Consider the following 19,247-nt stretch of genomic DNA (forward strand, 5'->3'; position numbering starts at 1 on the left):
ATGTTCGATAGCGGACGACAACAAACTCGACTTAAGCCGACGGCGGCGTTGACGTTGACTTTCAGGGCGGGTACAAGAAGGAGGAACTTGAGGAGTCTTAAGGGACCACGCCGCTGTTTCTCAACAGCCGACAGTCTACTCTGTTTGGCAGAGTATGCCAATTATTGTGCACACTTGGAAGTAATCATAGTGTGCACAGTTTCCTCCCCAATTTAATATATTTTGTTGAAGTGTTAATTGCATATGGCGCCGAACATGTGGCACAATGACGATGCTACATGTATATAACAACAGGCAGGGACGTCTTGTAAACCTTCAATCGCCCTTCATCTACTTAACCATCATCCATGTCTCTGTCTCTCTGTCCTCTATTGTTCTTCCTCCTTCTACCTCTTCCACATTCTCCCCTTCAACCTCTGATCTCTCCATCTCCTCACATTCTTCACGTTGCGCTTCAGCAGTCGCCGAACGTTCACAGCAACCCAACAAACCACTACAGACTTCCCTCTGTTGATAGCTGACAGCTGGACTGCTACCATCCCTCCCACACACACACACACACACACACACACACAACATCCTCCTGAGACATCAGCGTCTCCTTCAAGGTCAGGACAGTCTTCAGGCTCTGTTTGTACACCGAGTTAATCATTAAGAATTATCTGCATAGTGGAAGCTGAAACAGTCTGTCAGCTGTGTTGTGACTGATCGAAAACAGAGTACAAAATAAAGATTGATCAGTGCAGAATGATGAAATTGATAAATAAAACAAAATAGATTCTTCATAAACTAATTTGAATTCAAATTTGTATCAGCTTCAGTTTATTTTCAATTATATTTACTCTTTAGTTTGATATTAAAATATTTGCTCTTTGTTGAGACAAACTTTCAACAGACAATTACTTATTTTCTGATTGGACATTGATGCATAGCTATTGTCCAATTAGCAAAGATATTTAAATTAGTGGAGTATAAAGTAGCAGAAGATGTAAATACTCAAGTAAAGTACCTCATAATTGTACTTAATTTACCCGTCTACAGTCCATCACTGGACCCACAGAAGAGCTTCCAAGGGAGCAGAACCTTCTCTTTCTTATTAAATCTCTCTCTAACTGAGAGCGACTCAAAGATAAACCTTCCTAGGTTGTGTAAATATATATATAAAATATATAGTGACTGATTTATGCGAGTCAGTTCGGCTCTGTATGTCTGAGAATCTTGTTTAAAGTGACTCCAAAGCCAGTCCCAAAACACTAATTAGCTAATGGACAACATTCATCACATCTGACACTGAAGGCTAATTAAGCTGGTTGCACAGATAACAATCAGTATCAATGCAGTTAGACCAGGATGCTCATTAGGATGCATTAACATCATTGCAAGTCTCCGACCACACAGCTGGATTTTGTTTTTTTTTAACGGCTGATTGGTATTGAGAGCAGCTCCGTCACAGCGGGGGGGTCGTTCCTCAAACTTTGAACATACGGTTGAAGTTTTATAGGATAACTCTGAATGGCATAAGCAGTAAGAATTCAGAGTTCTTGCACATGTTTTATAATCTAACTAGTGATGGATTTGATCTTGTTCGGAGGATTGGAAGTCATTTTACATAAAGCGTGATGAACCTCTTTAAAAGATGTCTGTGGCGTCCTTAAAGAGACATTTTACTGTGTTGTGTCTGGTGCAGAATTCTTATTTAAAGCTCAATAGGAATCAAATACGTGATAGTGTACGTATTGTTGACGTAAAACTGAGCAAAAGGTCGTTATTAAAGGAGCTTAAGTATAAACGCATCTTTAAAAACATCTACAGCTCATCAGGAAGCTTATAAACTACGACTATAATATTTTATATATGTCATGATTTATTTGCTTCTCTCTTCTTGGCGCCCAGCAGTTGTCTCTTCAACATCCTAGCTATAAATATCCATCTACTACTACTCCATCTACTCTAAACAAATAGATATGTTGAAAAAGAGACGTCTGAAATATATTAGATGTATTTCTTTATTGTTTCATTTCTGTCTGTACTTTTGTGTATCACACATTGTTTCTTTACTCGTCATGAATCATAATAAAAACTGCTGCGAGGAGATTTTTCTCTGCACCAAACGTCTTCAGGCGTCCGAATATGTTTCATTGTTTGTTGGAGCTGATTTGATTTAATGCAGAGTTCTGAGGGACCCTGCAGGGACCCGGTTCTTCTCTCTCCTGAGCCTCGACCGTAGTGGATCCCTCTTTTCTTGTTTTTCTGCGAAACCCCTCAGACTCCAGCTGACCTGAGCTGGATTTGCATGAACCGACACAGGCGCTAATTAACCTCTCAGCTGGTGTTGTTATTGTTGCATTGCAATACTGTATTAATCTGTTTAACATTACAGCTGATAGAAGGAGAATCAATGTTGGTTTAAAGAGATGCTGGAGCCTCCAGGAGGAGAGCTGCTGCTGCTCAGCATCAAAATCTATTAATAAAGTTTGTGTTTCGCCCCGGACCTTGTGTTTTAAATAATTTGTTACAACAATGATCTTTAATAGATGATGCTCTGCCCGTTCTTTGTTCACAGGTGGCTCATCTGCTCACTTATGTTTATTAAACTTTTATAATTTGTGGAATATAAGAGCGTCTGCTGAATATCAGTCCAGTCACCGGGATACAATGTTGGTGTTTGAACCTCTCATACGTTCACATTGTCATAGGCTTCATGCCATATTGACATTTAAAAAAACATGTTGACATTACATGTTTATGACCTGACGTTCATGTGTGGAGGCAGAGCGGATGTTGGTGGAGTTAAAGGCGAGACGGCTGACAACAATTGCAACATTTTACGGAGACGTCGGGAAAAATTCTGAATATTTTTTGGACCTCTCCGGCTGTGATTGTGGAGACCAAAACAGGTATTTCTATTTAAAACACCATCCTTTCCTAATCCTTACCAAGTTGTTGTTGTTTCTAAACCTAACCAGACCACAAGCGTGGAGTCGTCACAAGATAACATTTGAAAATCAAACCACAAGAAATGTAAAACTGCAACATTAAGAATGCTGGTTTTCGGAAACATACATTTCCAACATTTGTGAGTATTTAGAGAGCGAATAATGATCCAAAACAAATAAATTCCATCATTCTCCACTTCAATCAGTGTGATATTGAAGAATATATCCTGTATTTTCACATCAGAGGCAGGGGGATGACCTCCAGTGTCTGAACCTCTCGGGATTCTTAGAGATATTCCACCGCTCGCGGAAAAAAAAAACATTTTTCCTCTTTTTGTGACACATGAGCGGTCTTACACTAAAAATACCCCCATAAGAAAGACTCAAGTAAAACATAACTGTTTTGGGCATAGTAAACTATCCACACTTCTTTAAAATTATTCAATTTCATTTACTGGTGTCACGCTGTGATCCAAAAAAATCCAGTTTTACCTCGAAAAATAACTAAATTCGCAACTTAACATGTGGCAACAGATCCCTAAATTGTCTTTTCTTCTCTTTTCTTTTTTCTTACAGTATAAGATCCACAGTATCTTCAATTGCAGAGTTTGTAGTTGTGGCTGTGACATAAAGTGACAGATGTTATCTCCTCACTTGCTCAGTGTGCTGGAAAAGCTTCGACCTCCCTGCAGCCCGGTCAAAGGACAACAGGAGGCTCAAAGAGAACATCTCTCTCTCGCTCACATGCACATCCTCCTGCCTCGCTGTCCGTCACTGCGCTGCTACACTTCCCCTTCCTTTCCTCTCTCCGTCTCATCCTTCCTGTTGTTGTATTGACTGGATTCCAGGAGGTCTTTGGTGTTCGAGGAAGAGGACATATGCCATTAAACCATCACGATGCATTATCAGTGGAGCAGGAAAAGGAGGAGGAGGAGAGACAGAGGAGCTCTGAACTAATCTTTGATGAAGGCATGAGGTACAACCTTCGCAAAAAAAAATGGGAGTGAAATATTCCTCTGTGATTTAACACCAGGCTCAAAATCAGTGTCATAGACTGTATAATAAATAGTAGAGGGAGCCAAGTGGTTTGTGGGCTACCATTTTGAAGTCTCAAACGTGGCATTATGGCCGTCGTCATCTTGGTTTTTGGAGCCAGAAGCGACCATATTTGGCTGACAGAGCGGAGCTGGGGAGGACTTCCTGATTGGATTTGACTGTGAACCCGAGGAAAAACACTGTGGTAGCTACTTGTTCATTGCTGTGGTGGGCGACTTTGGCTCAGGGGCAGAGCCAGCATCTGTTATCAGAAGGTCGCTGGTTTGATTCCCCTGTTCTGCGTGTCAAAGTGTCCTTCGGCAAGAAACTGAACCCCAAAACTGCTCCTGATGTGCTGGTCGGCACTTTGCATGGCAGCCACCGCCATCAGTGTGTGAATGTATGTGTGAGTTACTGTATGTCGCTTTGAACAGAAGCGTCTGATAAATGCCCTAAAATGTAAAATGTAAATTGCAAAGTAGCCACATCCTGAAGCAAACCCTGCTTTTTCATCTATTATACTCTAAACGGGACCATGATTTATTAAATTTGCCGTGTTGAAGGAGACTTAAAACTAGCGATTAAGACCATAAACTCATTCAGAAAACTGTTTCCTGAGGTCATATTCTCATAAACTCGATCGGAAGTCTTCTTGCAACCAGTGGAGTTGCACCCCTGCTGGCGATTAAAGGGAATGCAGGTTTAAGTTATTTCACAGCTGGAAGCACCGTCCAGCTGTTACACTGTCGATGTTTTCAAGTCTGTGTCATGTAAAAAAGGTTGCTTTGCTTGAGACACTTTTTAAAGATTGGCTGACCTCGACTAACTGTAGCTACTGCAAAACTTAACTTTGACATTTTAATTTCCTTCTACCACGTTGTTAACAGACTGCATTTACCTCACTTACTACCTCACAGTTGAATCTTGTGCCTGAGGGTGGACACAATATTGTTATTTACCAGCCTTTTCTCTTAAACGAATATTCCGGTGTAAATTTAATCCATGGTCTAACTGTAGCTACTGCAAAACTTAACTTTGACATTTTAATTTCCTGGCAAAATATTCCGGTGTAAATTTAATCCATGGTCTAACACACCATGAAACTGTCTTAGACTCCCTCTCGAGAGATAAAGTTTGCAGACCACTTGCTAACGTAGTTTTAGCATCCCCAGAAACGACCGCACGACAACAATACATTACAGTAAATGGGTCCAAATATAAAACCGCCATCAAAAAGCCACAAATAATGCTCAGAACAGCACCAAACTTCAGCAACATTAGAAATATGCACACATTATTTGTGGCTTTTTGATGGCGGTTTTATATTTGGACCCATTTACTGCAATATATTGTTGTCGTGCGGTCATTTCTGAGGATGCTAAAACTACGTTAGCTAGCGGTCTGCAAACTTCTCGAGAGGGAGTCTAACACAGTTTCAGGGTGTGTTAGACCATGGATTCAATTTACACCGGAAAATCCCTTTAACTTGCTGGTGCAATCCAAATGTTATCCACCTGTCAAAGATCCAAAAAGTAGTCATCAGCGTTTCCTCTAACACAACTGTACATTCTGGCTGGCAACACAGCCACCGTTCCGGCCTGTGACATAACACAACACACTCTTCTTCCTTCATATCAACACCTTCCAGCTCACGGCGAGCTGCTCTCTCCTTGTCCTGTCATGTCTGAATAAAGCTGTAAGGAACATTTACATAACACACGCACAGTTCCTGAACCATTCCTCACACTGATAGACTAAATCAGTCACGTGACGTATAACTCCCGCCTTTGAATGATTGCATTTCGGGGTAATTAAAAAGCAGTGCATGAAAACAGGACTCAGTTAACGTGAAAAGGCTGTTTGGATTAAGTCACTCTCCCCTGTGTGGAGACTCGTTTACTGTGGGTTGGAAAGCAGTGAGCCGGTGACGGGGTCGGAGCGACAATAATATTGGAAAGCATCAAGAAACACAAAAAATGCCTTCAGCAAGGTAAACAGAAGACGCTGGAAGAAGACCTTGTAATTTCATGAATGCAGATGTGTTTGTTTGTGAGAGGCCCGTGGAAACGTTCCACACACTGGTTCCCTCAACCTCGGGCCCCGACGCCGTTTCAAGGTTGACAGCTCGTCAACATGAGTGACAGGTGCAGCGGTTTGAACCGAGCGACAATGGAGAGCGCGACACACTTTGCTGACTCCCGGCGAAAAACTTGCACACTGTGGATTTCAGTCGTAGGTGATAGTTGATGTTGACAGACGGCGGTTACATAGAAAACTGGTTAACGGAAGCAAAGTATGACTGCGACTAGAGCTCACTGTAGTTTGTTTAGTTTCACTTTCTGTTTAAAATTTCATTCAAGTGTTCCACTGTTGAATGTTCACCACCTACAGGAGTCAGCAAGTGATATGAAGATATTAATTTCACTGATTTATCTTAAAAAAAAAGACTGAGCATTTATGCTGTATGACAATAAACATGAAAAATCTGTAATAAACATGTGAATACACATTAATTTTCAGGTTCTTTCTAATTTTGGCTGTTAACTTGGTCGAGTTCAAACACAATGTTGTCATTTCATCTGAATAACAGACATAAAGCAGTATTTTGACATTTACAAAAATGTGAATCAAATGTTTTGTGGGGATTTTCACTTAAAATCCGAAAATAAAATGCAACTAACATCACTATCCTCCATGTTTAGGTCTGATTATATTCTCTAATAACAATGTTCAACAATATCAAAAGGTAATCAGATTATTTTATGCGTGTAAATTTCCTCAATCAATCATTAAAATAAGATCTCGTGTGAAATCAAAGCTAAAATAAACCTGCTGTATTAATGGAGCTTTTTATCATCATCTTGTTAAAACATTGTTACGTTATTTGCTCTTATTTTATTTTATTTTTTTTACAGTGTGTAATTGGCTCCAACAACCACAAACACATGCAAGATGACCAAAAAGAGACATAAACAACAACAACTAGAGCCGCCACAAAGACAACAAAGAGAAACAACCGCACATGAAGATGAAGATAAAGATGGCCACCTTAAGCGACTTCACCGACCACCTCATACATCGACCCTCTCTTCCCTCTGTTCACCCCCTCTTATTTCATCCCATACATTCATCTACTATCCTTCTTTCTCCAGGTACAGTCGGTGGTCCATAATTGGCCTTTGTGACTCTGGAGACAGATCTCCCACATTGAACTCTCCTTCTCTCCCCCCCCCAGCCTCCAATACATCCATCATAGAGGAGCCTAAATGGACAACTTGCTTCTTTACAGGTTCACCCCCTCTCCTCACATCCAGTCACCCACAGTGATCCTGAACTCTGAACCTTATTGCATTAAATCTTCAAAAATCACATTGTTGTGGTATGATAGTGCTAAAAGAAGAGCACAAAGACTCAGACAAAACTGATTGTGCCTTCCTTCTCTAAAACCGTCCCCGTCATTCAAGACATTTTAAATTCCACCTCGGATTTTAACTGCACACATATTCAACTGCGATGTACGTATGTTAACGTACAGCAATACCATACTGCAGTGGCATTCACAGGACAGTGCAGTGCATCCGTTCTTGAAGTGAACATGCACTCACTCACACGCTGCACGGATATCAGTATCAAATTGGGATGTGTATTTAGATGAGGTAGTATGTGGGTCACAAAACATCACTGGGTGCATGAATATGGGTCAGAATACATCATACATCCCCTTAATCTCTCTCTACCTCCCTCTCTCTCTCCCTCCCATGTGAGATAGATGGCAGAGAGACAGATTATTACACCCTGCTGGCCCACATTCCTACCTTCTCCTCGTTTTAATCATCCTCCTCATCCTGCTTTTCCTCACTCGTTCAGCTCCTACCGTCACTTGTTGTTGTTGTTGTTGTTGTTGTCGTCGTTGCTCGTGGTCACACATTTGGATAATTCATCCACATGGAACAACGGCAGACCCAACTCTGATTACATCACCGCTCACGAATTACAGGGAATTATAACGAAACGGAATTATGTTTTCAGTGCAGTGACATCATTTTATTTTGTTTCACCTACTACGTACATTTGAACGTGCTTTATCAGCAAAGAGGAGGTGGGATGGGTATATAGTGTGGACACAGACATAATGATCAGTAATAGAGTGTGAAGGTCTATTTTGTGTGTTAGGTTGTTTCTGGACCCTGGAAGACGTTCACACAGTTCAGTTGTGATGAGATTCTTCTTTCTTTAATCTAGTCTAGTCAGTTGTGTTTCTGTATTTGCCTCTAGGGGATTTCCAGTCTCCTAGGACCTCACTTCTTGTAAGGAAAAAACTTTGAGTCCGTTGCTAGTTTGACCAACAACACAAACACATCAACGCAAAAAGAATAATGCCTTAAGTGTGTAGTGATGCCAAACATTGTTAGAAATGTAGACAAATGTCCCATAGATCCATTTCAGTAAAATACTTAGTCCAAAACAAAGTATTCCATGCATAAATGGCAACTAGATAGCAACAAACTTCGATATTTGAGAAGCAAAACTGCAATACAGAGTTACCTAAAATGGGCACTGACCTCTGACCTATTGATTGACACCTCATTTGACCTGTTAGGAGCTTATATGCCCGCCCATAGGCCTGCAACCGCCAACAAATGATTTCACAGAAAGGAGACCCACTCTTTGTTCCACCCCCTCTCTCCTGAGCCAATCACATGCCGGCCTCCAGAAGACTGAAGCATCACGAAGCCAATGAGACAATAAAAAAATAACATAAAACTAATTTTACATGAATTCACCTTGATTACAGATTTCAGAAGCTTGATCTCTTCGGTTCACATGAGCAACATTAATTTGTTTTTGGTGCAGGTTTTTTTTGTGCCAAGCTGACGAGAATGTCCTTCAATCCAGGCTGGGACACATTTGCATCAAGAGCCTGAGCAATTCTTCAATAATCCTTAAAGAAATACGCTGGTCCGCTGTTTTGCCAGATGTTCAATAACGGGATCAGTATCAATCAATATAAATCTCTTATGTATTCAGGAACAAGTGGCTTCAGCACCGTGTTCAGGCAACGTCTTATATCCTGAATTTACATGTGTTATACTCAGGATAACTGAATCAGCAGGTTACTAGCAGGTTCCGTCTACTTGGAGTGTTTGTGCTAAACTACAGAGAATAAACTGATCTTCTCATCTAGCTGCAAGTAAGAAAACCATCTTAAGTGTTGGAGTGTCCTGCAAGCTAGCCTGATGTTGTAGAGAGAACATTACTTCAGAGATGGATGATTTTACAAGGAACCAGCTGAAAGCCTCCACTGGGCTGCTTCACTCCCTGCAGCTGCTGGTTGTGTGCGTTTGACAGGAAGAGGGAACAGAAACATTTTAATAAGCAGGTGCATTAGAGGCCTGAGAGGTTTACTAGCAGTCCTGTGGTCTGATTGTGTCAATGCCCAGAGCCTAAAATGTGTTTTACTATTAAAAAAGGAAAATGCACACAACTCAGAGTTGCATCTTTCCGGAGCAAACTAGACTGAAAGTAGATCCTGGCAATGACTGCCGTATATCCCTCTGTGATTGGTCAGTGATCTCTGTAAATCCAGCTTTGATTGATCAATAAACACTGCAGATTCAAGATATGATTGGCCGCCGCACACGAAAAACGTCAACACTGGTTTTCTGAATGAGCCTCGTGGATTCAACTCCAAATGGTCAGGGAGCAATTTAAATCCGGCTATGATTGGGCCATCACGACTTCAGCAGTGCAGAAAATACCATCCACTGTCCCAGACCTACTGTACACACACACACACACACACACACACACACACACACACACACACACAGTACGGTAGGCTGCATGAACCCATACATGTACACACTTGACCATTTCCACTGAGGCCATCTGGTAAAATATTCTGTGATTAACATTTTGACAAGAGTGTGAGGCTCAGATGTAATTGGGGACTAAGTGACTAATTTCCTGTTCCTCCCATCAGACCTGGCAACAAGTCACGACACCACACCTGTCCCCATGAGCCCCTCGCAAAGAACTGCTGGGCCTGATTCGTTCACATTTGTACGTGTCATTGGCTACGTACCGAACTGACGTCTCTACAAAACGAGTCATGTCGCGCCACGTTACAGGTAAAAAAGGCGTGACATCAGTTCTAGACTGCGTTTCTGGTGACGAGTTGGTTGCTTAAAGATATTTGTGCGACTAAAACAAGTACTTTAAGCACGAACATGATCTTTTTCTGACCCTAACCAAGTGCTTTTTGTGCCTAAACCCAACCAGACTACAAGCACAGCATTGTCGCAACATAAAGGTAAAAACTGAACCTAAAGAAAAGGACATTTCCAACATCTGTTGTTTGTAGAAATGTAAATTACCATCATTTTTTCTGGTGGCCGGGCACATTGATCTGAATATTTCTTGTTTCATCTTAAGTAGCTCATTTAAAATGGTCAGAAACTATGAGACAAAACTTCCACATGGCTTATTTTAACGTAATCTTGTGACATTTCACATTTTCTGTCAGGTACAGTATTTTCCTGACTGAGAGGTGTCACGTTCATCTGAACCGTTCGGACTTGTCTGGTCACATAATCCTCTGCGGATCACCTTGTTGCGCTTTGCGTTCTTTCCCCGAAACACCTGACAGGATGGTGAAAAAGCTGTAAACCCAAACTCCAGACCTGAGAGCGTCTATTCATAAACCTGTGAGAAGCATCACAGACTGTGTTTTTATACATTTCTGTTCCGTCTCTGCATGAAAAGACGGAGCTGCCCTTGAGAGCATGCTGCGATTAACACCATCATCACTAAAAAGACATAAACAAGCAGACAAAGTGATCATCGTGCTCATTTAGCAGCTAGCAAACAAAAATACCAGCGTACTTATTATATTATTTGATATTTTCGAGCCGTATTTTTGAGCCGTTTCACCACTACCCACAACGGACATCATGTTTTTTCCCAATGTGTGTATCATCAATCTATATCATTCACTTAAAACAGAGCTATTACCAAAACAAGACAATTTAGATCTTATTATAGAACTTCTGCAGTCGATCGCAGATTGGGACATTAGTTACGTAAGAAATAAGAACAGAATGAAGGAGAACAGACACAATGACTTCTCTTTTCTCTTGATATACTCATCCGGTCACTTATCCTCACTTATAGAAATGGCTCTGTGATTTACATGTATGAAAAAAGAGGAGGAAGAGGAGGAAAAAACGACTGAGCAGAAAAGCGACCTTTTTGGCGATGGTCTGATGCCTTTGCTGTTACACAATAATCTCTCTAACGACATCATCACCTTTCTTGGCCCGACGAGACGCTTAAAAGCTGAGAGATTGATTTGACATTTAAATAAAGAGAAGACGTGGAGGCAGAAGGTGTCTGCTGGCAGTTCGGCAGCCTCACGCAGAGCTGCACAGGCTTGGTTAAAAAATTCGACTCATTCTGATACGAAAAATGTTCAGCTACTGTAAATGTTGCTATGTTGCAGTCGTCCGTCAATCTGTCTGGTAACAACGAAGGATTAAACACACACACACACACACACAGCGTCTCGGACTGTTTCTGCCAAACCGATCAGATTCAGTCTGCCTGAATGTGTTTTTGTTCGTCTGTCAGGTCAGCGAAGGAGGATTACACCCAATCCAGTAAGTGCCGGTGGCTCATGGCAACTGGAGCAATCTGATGAATAAAAGCCAAAACAGTCCAAACATCATATCACGGGAGCCCGTTTCAGACAGACCCTCTTTCTTTTGAATTATAAGACTGTGATCTCTCTTCTCTCCCTGACCTTCCCTCGCCACACACTCTCTCTTTCTTTGCCTCTCTTATGTGTGATTCCCTGTGAGGCTCTTGCCCTTTTTGCTCACCCCCCCCCTTTGCTTTCTTTCTTTCTTTCTTTCTCTCCTTCTCCCTCCTCCGTGCTCAGAAGTGCTGCGTAGGGGATAATGACTGGAGAGAAAACGGCGGAGGAGATGATGAAATAGAGGTGTAGAGGGGAGGAAGAGACGATGTTTAATCATGTTAAAACAGCTGCTGCACACACACACACACACACACACAGACACACACCCGTGTAGCCTTCTCCCCTCTGGGCACACACATTTCACAAACACACATTTATGCATCGCACATGTTGCGTAACATGCTGTAGATGGCATTATTGACATCGCAATATTGTAAAGAGCCAATCTGTCATCTGTCGTCTCTCCTTTACTATTCATTCTTCCCTTCTGATTTGATTTTTTTTCCATCTGCTCCATCAATCTGTCCATCCATCCATTCCCAAAATTATTCACACTGAAAAGCTTCATTAAATATTTAAGTTGTTATCTCTTTATCCCTCCACTTCTATAAATCAATTTGCGTATAAATTACTGATTAATTCATGAAGCGGGCACCAAACTAAACGCACATTTTTAGCTTATTTTCACGCAAGTTTTCGGTTTGATTTCTTTCCTCCAGGCAGCCGCGTGAATCACTTTGTACAGTCATTAAACTAGCTTAACCCAATCCATCAGAGTGATCGAATAAACACATTGATTTGACTTTTTTCTCTCATCAATTATAGAACTTTTGGGAGTTATCTCTGCACGAGATCAAACACCGAGTCGGACCTCCAGGGGACAAGATGAGCATCACCCACCGGCCAAAATGACCAATCGACCGGTCAACTTGATTCACTTATTAGCCAAAAAAAACAATGGAGATCTATTGCGTGGCTGCTACATTCAGTTGAACGTTCACCAGTCACTTGATCGGTGTCCAAAAATGTTAATACAGAAGCCTGCAGGCCTCACTGTCAAATTCACTGCTGATCCGTGCGAGGATGTCAACAGGTCTCCTACATGAAAGTCAGATATCGGCCTCACTCAGCCTCGCTGCTGTGGAAACTACTTCCTAACTTTGCACTAAACATCGATTCCGGTGGGCACGTTTCTGAGAGGTTTCAGAAGCGGAGCCAGCCTTCTTCATATTTCGACTTGGGTTGTGTTCTATCGTTTTGTTTTGTCCGATTAAATTGTGTTTTTTGTTAATATTACTAGATTTGTTATGCAGTAGATCCCGAGTCTGCACAGGGTATTACATTTAGAAACTGATCGGATGCTGTATGATGTTCCTGTGTCTGACTTCCTGCTTCTGGCCACTTCGGTCAAAAAAAATACACTTGGCACATATGCACATTTTCTAGAATAGCCAGGATCAGTCCAACATGCCCACTGGAAAATGTCTCGAGGATCGCTTAATTTTCTATCCAAGTTTGTCGGATTAATTTGTAAGCTAGTGGTGGCGAGATGGTCTTCCATATGCTTTTCGTCCTCACGTCCGCCTAGAGAAAGTCCGCTCATGTACATGCAATGAACCTAATCAGATAGAAAATGTTGATATCATACGTATATAATACACAAATGTAACGTAACCACGATTGAGCACAAAGGTATGATGCCAACCTTTTTATTCCTCGGATTCGAAACTTCCCGCCAGCATCAGGATTTACCAAAAAAACAAAAACAATAAAAAGACCAATATTTTTTAAAAAGGATCTACTAACTATTGATTGTCTTACGTTTTCTAAGGTTCTGGTGCCGCCCGGGAGGAGTGAAAATGCATTTATCAGTTTAAACAGATTACCTACTGTATGTTTTATTGGATATCTGGAAAATCATCAGTAATTCTGTTTGTAAGTACATGTGATTTTGTAGTTAATACACTTAAGCTGTATCGTCCTTTAAGGTTTGATACTCCATCCATCCATCCAACCATCCATCCATCCATCCATCCATCCATCCATCCAACCATCCAACCATCCATCCATCCACCCATCCATCCATCCATCCATCCATGATGATATTGAACAACTGAGCCAATACGTCCATTTCCAAATGACAGAGCTAATGAACTGGAGAGGAGGATGCAGCGAGTGGACTGAAGTCAAAGGGAGCCGGCGTTAGTCAATATTGGCACCAAAGACATTAGCAGAGACATCTACCCTTCACTTCTCCTTCCTCCTCCCTCTCTCCCTCCCGCTCTCCCCCTTTTCTTATTCTCTCAAACGTTCCAAGTCACCTCCCTCAATTTCTCTCTCCGCTCTTCTCTTTTCTCCGACTTCCCCCCGGAGAGTGATACCGTTTCCCCCCCCGACGCCCATTTCACGTCCTGTACTGTACCTCGCTCCTGTCCACCGCTTTCCCCTTGTTTCATCTTTATATCGCAACCTTTTGTTCTTTTGATTTCACCCACGCCTCATCAACCCTCTCCCCTGCTTCTTCAGGCATAGACAGATAGATAGATAGATAGATAGATAGATAGATAGATAGATAGATAGAAATGTACCTTTTTTTCTTGGAGACACACACACACACACACACACACACTCAAACTTGACCACCTGGTGTGTGTATTAATTGTCTACGGGCCCTGGCGGGGGGCTTAGCGAGGTGGAACAGCCTTGGTATTTGCTGACCTGCTGGGCCGTGAAATCTCCCCGCATATGCACGCGCCTCATATCCATTTAAATAGATTTAAATAAACGACCTTACACTGTGACTCGATTGGACGCGAGCGCCGGTTGGACGGGACGGACAGGTGGACGGACAGACGGACAAAGAGAGGGAGAGAGTGAGAGAGAGAGAGAGAGGTTAGATGAGATGAGGAGGTAAAATGCCGTTAAATGAAGTTTTCCCTCCCATTTCCATGCGGGCGCGGGGAATGCGATGATTGATGGCTGGGTGGCGGGAAAGGCGAGGCGTCGCGGCGCAGCGCCGATAGATGGATGGAAGATGTGTGCAGCGAGGGGGAACAGAAAGAGATTCCATTTCAGATCTGGCCTCATCTGATGCACGCACATGCCAACGCTCTAATATGAAGATTGTGTTTAGCCTTTATCTTCTGCCGTGGCACGAGAGCGCGACACACACACACACACACACACACACACACACAGGCCATTTCAACAATCATGTATACGGAACGAACGCAAATACTCATTTGTTTGAATAATCTATAACTTCTGATGACACTTTCACATCTGCTTTTCGTCAAGGTCATGACCTGAGTTGTGTATTGGACTGATACACAACAGGTAAACACTTGTTGTTCGAGGTTTTAACAGCAGTTTTCCTGAAGAAAACTGAGAAAAAGCCTCCGAAATTAAGAAAAACTATACTTTTTCTGAGTGACTTTCAAAAACCGAAGGCAGATGTGGATGTTTATGCTGCCAGTCGGGGATGGGATGCCCTTCTCTGGGGCACAGCAGCAGCGACCCCGGGGCACAAACAGCTGCCATGTGTTGCACTTCAGCCTCCTTTCACTCACAGCAATATCACCCCGAAGAGCGTCAGGAACAAGTTTCAACTCTTGTCAACTGATTTTTTTATATATATATATATATAACACGACCTTGCATCAGGTGAGTCTAACAATCTTGATCTCGGGGTGAAAATTCACCACATCTGTTCGAGATCGGGAGAAGTTCAGAGCTCAGAACGCTTCAAATTCACAGCTAAAAACCAGAATAAAAACATTTAAAGCAACAGAAAAATATATTTCCACAGCGATGGTCTCCTTCACGTTACTGTTTCTAGCTCTTTTTCCACCAGCACTGTTGCATTTCTCCTCATAGGTTGTTTGTGTCTTTCTGATTTTTTTAGCTGTTTTGCAACTTGTTTGAAGTTGGAGAGGATGACGTCAAAAGTCCTTAACTTGATCTTCAGTTTTTGAGTCCTGTGGAAGTCAGACTACTGAGGCTTAGCGAACGTTCAATCAGCGTCTTCCTGCTTATTCTTTTAACTTAATTCCTTCTTGCTCTTGTCCTTCCCTGCTTCCAACTCAATCAGCTGACTGAGGGCGTTCACACATTTCAGCCCAACCGATTCGATTAAGGCACAATCTCTGTATGCCGACTGTCTCATTGACGTCAAGCTTTTAAAACCCGCCACCTAACCTTTCCCAGTCGGCATGAACCGCACTCACCGCATTAACGTCCACGTCTCCAGGGGTTTGAACAATAATCTCACCAGGAGTAGGCGTGATGAAATGAAAAGCATGTTAGAAAGCATATTCCATTAACAAGCATTATCATGTCTGTAAAGAATTGGGAGGAAGTAAACACTTATTTAATTCTACCGCTTCTCCAAAACACAGAAATTCATCATAATCAGTTTACATCCTGAAATCCTGCTCCACATCACACCTCTCCAGCTCTCAGCTGTTTAACTCCAATGTATTACAGACATAATATATTAATATATCTCTGTTATTATGGAGTTATGAGTAGTCACCAAAGACGGCTCACATATTGCACCTCTTCATCTTTTTTTCCTGTTGTGCACATGATGTCCAAAAAAAGCACCTCCAGTCGCCTTGTTAACAAACTCTTCCATCTTTTCTTTCCTGATTGATTTACGACCACATTTTTCATAAAAAGTTGTCGCGCTTTTGTAAAAACAGTAAATAAAAGCCCAGGTAGTGACGTCTTTTTTACAATGAACCTCGCTCCATACTCAAGATCGCGCTACACTGACTTACGTAAAATCAATAAGACTGAGAGAAAACATTAAAATATATTGTCTTTGTGTTGTTTCAATTGATTTCGCGTCAAAATTGATTAGCAGGTGATCACATTCTGTTTTGTTCATGTTTTACACAGCGTCTCAGCTTTTAGTTCTGTTGGGATTGATTGTAACATGAACGCCACAGTACCCACAATGCAACACACCTGGTACACACACACACACACCTATAATAGCGACACCCTTGACATGACTTAAATTTTAAACCATATTTCCTTTTGGCTTGACCGGCTTTTTGATTTTGTGGAGGCTAAAGTGTCTCTATCTGAGTTAAGTAATGTACGATGATGATACATTTAAAACAATGAACTGAATCGCAGGTAAAGCAACCGAGGTAATGTCCCACAACATCAGAAAACTAAACTTGGAATATCATATTTCCACTTTGCTTCGACTTCTCGTCCTCACTGAATCTTACATGGCTGGAACCGGTCTTCGAGAAGGATTACACAAAAGGAGTGTGTTAAATGTCAACCTATACAATGAGCTCGCACGGTAAGAGACGTATCTATAGAGCCGCCCATCCCGAAGCTTTTTATCTGTCTCTTTGCTCTGTTCTTTTATTCATCATCGCGTTCCTTTTCCTGAGAGGGAAGCACTTTTGGTTGGAGGTCTGAACGCCCTGCAGCGGACGGAGGGATTTCAGGTGTCATGGGAAAGAAAGAAAGAGTCAGCGAGGGGATGTGAATAATAGATCAGAGAGTGTGAAGAGAAAGTGGGAGAGAGTCGAGAGGAGAGAGGGCGAGGGAGACATAAAAAGGTGGGAGACGGAGAGAGAAAGAGAAACAGATATAAAGAGAGTGTCAAAAGGACGGACAGTCGGATAGAGGAAAACGTCTGAGAGATGCACGGGAGTCAGACAGAGCAGGGAAGTATTGACGGTTTTCTTGGAGGGCAGCCGTGACAGGAAAACACACATCCATAAAAGTCATCCATCCATCCATCCATCCATCCATCCATCTATCAATCCATATGTTCGGCCATCCGTCTGTTCACCATCCATCTGTTCCTCCCTTCCTTCCTTCCTTCCCTCCTCGTCTCTTCCCCGGCTCCGGTCAGGAGCTGTTGCATAAGCCAGCGATTCATCTTTTATTGAGAAGGGAGGCTTCCATAAATATGTCTACCTTGTTCGCTGGAGTTTTTAAAGCTCAACCTGTAATCCTGCTAAAAATAAACAAAGGATACCCACAACAGCAACAAATCAGAAATATACCGGAGAGGAGCAGACACGACACAACTCCGCCTCGTTCCAGGATTATTGCAGGGGGAACTGAAAGTGTTTTTTTGCTGACAATCATATCATCAGATTTCTTCTTAGCTGCTGGGCTCCACTGACAAAGATGACAGTTGCAATTGGATAGAAATCAAAGACTGACAGATATTTTAAAAAAGCCGCTTCGGGCACTAATTTTGTAGTGATGCTGCCAGAAGCCCATCAGTGCTGATAAAAATTCATTTTAGACTTCATAATCTGAGTTAAATGTTTCCACTCAGAAATTATTGGACATTTTCACACCAGCAGGGACGCAAAAACTGTCCAACGTGACCAAGACTGGGAAATCAATAACATATTGACAACGTAATATTGTGGGTAATCTGTATAAAGTTTTGTCTCATTGTGGTTATAAACATTGATCTTATGTCTGTATTTATCTGAAACATGTCACCCATGTCAGACTATGCTTTCTGTGGATTTAAAGTGCCTTGAGACTTTTTCCTGTAACATTTTATATTAATGTCTCTTGTTATAAGCTTTAGTAAGGCAGTAAGTCCTTATAAGATGCTTATTAACATTAATAAGACTATATATTGGTGTTATTACTGTATTACAGCATCATAAATGTATCTATTGTCAGATTAAAAGAGCTGTTCGAGCATTTATAAGACCCTTGTTGATCAATCGTTAAAATTAAAAGCTTAATAAAGCGTCCGATGATCCAGCAGCTGCTAAGTCAACTGTGAATAAGTGCTAACTGCTAATGATTACTGATAAATAAAGTACGTATTAATCTTCATAAAGCAACAACAAAAAGCTGAGTGAATGTTTAACGATGGCAGGTATGTGAGTTAGCTCGGTGAAACTTCGGTGTTGTGCTGCAGTAAGTTGATGTTAGCAAACTCCATGTTAGCTCATGTTGCTCTCCGTTAGCAGAGCGGAGAGAGGAACCGAGACGAGGTGCTCGATAGTCGGAATAAAGTCACATCATTTAAACGGTCTTTGAGTCCTTCACAAAGAAATCCACAGTCCAGCAGCATCAAACAACTTCAACATTAGGTATAGTCACGTTACAATCTTCTCACATATGGTCAATAATATATATATATATATACATATTTTGGCATATTTGTAGATTAATAACAGTATATATGTTCTTTAATGTGTGTTTTTTCATTGTATAATGATAAATAACTGACCTTGTACCTTGTAAAAAGCCATTAATATACGGTTAACCCCTTTGATAAGTACATGTCATGCAAAAAAGCAATTTTTTCAAGTTTATACAGTCTTATTAATGTTAGTAAGCATCTTATTAAGACTTAAAAGAGTTGAATTATCTATTAGCCAATGCTTTTTACAGGGAACTTTATAGAACATAAAGTGTAAGTGTTTATTTTCAACAGAAAAATAAGTTATAAGAAATTATATTGGATTAACTCTGAAGGATGTTTGGTCAAACTTTATTTATATGTAAGC

At 41.4% G+C, this 19,247-nt stretch overlaps 1 protein-coding gene across 1 annotated transcript in view; it reads right to left on the reverse strand.

Moving 5' to 3' along the window:
* The window catches only part of bean1 (brain expressed, associated with NEDD4, 1), a 53,023-nt gene that overhangs the window by 23,418 nt on the left and 10,358 nt on the right, over nucleotides 1-19,247 (reverse strand). The gene's annotated exons all lie outside the window — the stretch shown is intronic.

Source organism: Sparus aurata, chromosome 15 (genome assembly GCF_900880675.1).
Source record: "Sparus aurata chromosome 15, fSpaAur1.1, whole genome shotgun sequence".
Lineage (NCBI taxonomy): Eukaryota > Metazoa > Chordata > Actinopteri > Spariformes > Sparidae > Sparus > Sparus aurata.